This window comes from Elephantulus edwardii, unplaced genomic scaffold (genome assembly GCF_000299155.1).
Source record: "Elephantulus edwardii isolate Elephantulus edwardi_28Jun2011 unplaced genomic scaffold, EleEdw1.0 scaffold00034, whole genome shotgun sequence".
In the NCBI taxonomy this organism is placed as follows: domain Eukaryota; kingdom Metazoa; phylum Chordata; class Mammalia; order Macroscelidea; family Macroscelididae; genus Elephantulus; species Elephantulus edwardii.
This window is the reverse complement of record NW_006399784.1, coordinates 5838140-5841301: the sequence shown is the minus strand read 5'-3', so window position 1 is coordinate 5841301 and position 3162 is coordinate 5838140. Positions and strand designations below refer to the sequence as shown.

The window sequence follows — 3162 nt, the reverse complement described above, 5'->3', positions numbered from 1 at the left end:
TGTAATTCCAATTTTCCTCACCTTTTCATCCACATTGTAGATTATAGTATTTTCGTATTAAAAATATCTCATGCCAATCCCTCTTACTTCATCAATTCATATTATGTCAATATTCATGCGTTCCATGTCTTTCTTAACAATGTCCAATTTTCCTATATTCATGATTCTCACATTCCACAGTTCCAGTTATTAGGATCTGCTTACAGCAAATGTTCCTCCACATTTGTGTTTCCAAATTTGAGGGCTCAGCCTCAGGTGACATATCTGCTAGTCTACTCTAAATGTGCTCTAGTATACAGAGGGTTTTCAGAGGCCCATTATTTCAGACACGGATGGCCTGTCGCGCCCGCCCTCGGCCCCTTACCTGGAAATGGCGGGCGAGCAGCGGCCACAGAGGGGAAGGGTGATGGCTCGGAGCCGCCCACAGGAGCACCCTCCGCCGCCTCGCGCCCTGGGCCCTCCCTCTCTGACAGGAGGCATGAGAGCGCACTCCAGAGGAGTCAGATGATTTACCTGCTGGAGGGCACCCAGCACAGTTTCTCAACAGGCTCAGCTCAGATGCTGTTTGCTGTCTTAACACGTCCTTCCCGCCAGATCAGAAGATGGATTCAAACCGCTGACCTTCCCCACTGCACAACCAGGACTTGTCTTTAGTAATATAGGTGTGAGAAGATTGCGGTTCTGCGCCGGTGCGGGTGTATAAACAGCCCTTTGAGTTCATTATGGTCGCTTAGGAGAGGAGGTTTCCCACCTGTCCCTTGATCCAAATGTTTGTGGACAGGACACTGTGAGTGAATTCAGGAGTGAAGACGTAGCCATCCACGTGATTGAGTGGCACTGCAAACTGGACATAGATGCGCCCAGGCTGTTGAAGAAGATTGCAGGAGTCGATTATGTTTCTTTTATCCAGAAAAACTCGCTGAACTCTCGGGAACGTACTTTGCACTTTGAGGCCTGCAACGAGAAGGTCTCTAATCCGGTCATCTTTAACGAGCACTGCTGCTACACGATTCACCCTGAAAATGAAGAGTGGACCTGTTTTGAACAGTCTGCAGGCTTAGATATTAAATCTTTCTTTGGTTTTGAAAGTACAGTAGAAAACATTGTAATATTTAAAAAGGGAAAGAGATCATCGAATACTACCCCCATCAGCTCGAGGAGGAAGGCGTGCCTCGCTGGACCCCGCCCTCCCTTGAGCCCTCATTTGAGACCTTGTCCTCCTGCAAGAAACAGGCAACTTCCTTGACCGTTGTCACTGCTGACACCACCGTGGCAAAAGGGCTAGGCAGTGAGGCCCTCAGCAACGCCACTGGGGTTCCTAAACTGGGGGCGGGAAACCCTGAAGACAAATTAGACGCAGATTACATCAAGCGGTATCTGGGTGACCTGACGCCCCTTCAGGAGAGCTGCCTCATCCGGCTTTGCCAGTGGCTCCAGGAGGCCCACAAGGGCAAGAACCCAAAAGATGAGCACATTCTGCAGTTCCTGCGTGCCCGGAACTTCGATATTGACAACGCCAGAGAGGTCATGTGTCAGTCTTTCACCTGACAGAAGCAGCACCAGGTCGACTACACTCTGGACACCTGGAACACCCGCTCCCCGCCCCCCCCCCTGCAGGTGCTTCAGGACTACTACGCTGGGGGCTGGCACCACCACGACAAAAATGAGCAGCCCCTCTAAGTGCTCCGGCTGGGACAGATGGACACCAAGGGATTGGTGCGCCCCTGGGCGAGGAGGCACTGCTGAGATACGTCCTGTCCATCAACAAGGAAGGGCTGCAAGGGTGCGAGGAAAACACGAAGGTCTTCGGCCAGCCTATCAGCTCGTGGACCTGCCTGGTGGACCTGGAAGGATAACAGGCGCCACCTGTGGAGGCCCAGCGTCAAAGCCCTTCTGCACATCATCGAGGTGGTGGAGGCCAACTACCCCCAGACGCTGGGCTGCCTGCTCATCTTGCGGGCCCCCCACGTCTTCCCCACCCTCTGGACTCTGGTAAGCCTGTTCATGATTTACACAGGCAGTGACTACCAGGGGCCCAGCGGCCTCCAGGACTCCATCGACAAGGAGCCGAGAGTGCATGTGTGAAGTGCCGGAGGGTGGGCAGGTCCCCAGGTCCCTGTACTGAACAGCGGAGGAGCTGGAGAACGAGGACTTGAAGCTTTGGACCGAGACCATCTACCAGTCTGCCAGCATCTTCAAAGGAGCTCCGTATGAGGACTTCATCCCTTCAGGGTGACCACCTGAGCTCACAGACCTCGTCCCCTCCTGCTGACCCGGCCTCGTCCCTTCGTGCTGACCCGGCTTCGTTCCCTCGTGCTCACGGGGCCTCATCCCCTTGTGCTCACGGGGCCTTGTCCCCTCCCACTGATGCACTCTCTCCTCCAGATCCTCATCCCGATAGTGGAGGCTGCCTCTTTCATCACCTGGGACTTCGATGTGTGCAAAGGGGACATTGTCCTCAACATCTACCTCTCCAAGAGGTCACCCAAGCCCCCCAAGAAGGAATCACTGGGTGCCCAGGGCATCACTTCTCCTGGGGGCAACAACGTGCAGCTCATTGACAAGGCCTGGCAGCTGGGCCGTGACTACAGTACGGTGGAGTCGCGGCTCATCTGTAAGGAGGGGGAGAGTGTGCAGATGGCGGTTTTGCTGACAAGCCTCCAAGAAAACGCTTCACCCAACAGCCCACATCTGCCCAGAGAGGTTTCTAGAACTCTTTGAACTGCAGCCACTTCTCCATCTTCCCCGCTGTCTGAAGAGCTTTTTTTTTTTCAAACAAAAAATGTATTTATTGACAAAATGTGGTTATTTAAAGCAGAATGTTCAAAGTAATACACTTTAGCATAGCCAATGTTAAGAATATATATTGTTGTTGTTATGTGCCGTCAAGTCGCTTGTGACTCATAGCGATCCTATGTACAACAGCCCTAAACCCTGCTCTATCCTGTGCCAATCTCATGGCCTCTGACACACCCATCCCGATTACCCCAGTCACGGAGTCAATCCACCTCATAGAGGGTCTTCCCCTCCTGCGCTGTCCCTCCACCCTCCCAAGCATGATGTCCCTCTCCAAGGACCTCTCCCTCCTTACAACATGTCCAAAGTATGTTAGACGGAGCCTCAGAATCCTTGCCTCCAAGGAGCTACCCAGTTTAACCCTTT

At 52.9% G+C, this 3162-nt stretch overlaps 1 pseudogene; it reads left to right on the top strand.

Annotated features, from left to right (window-relative positions):
• Positions 1–370: 370 nt before the first annotated feature.
• Positions 371–2721, top strand: LOC102853419 (annotated as a pseudogene).
• The last annotated feature ends 441 nt before the right edge of the window (positions 2722–3162 follow it).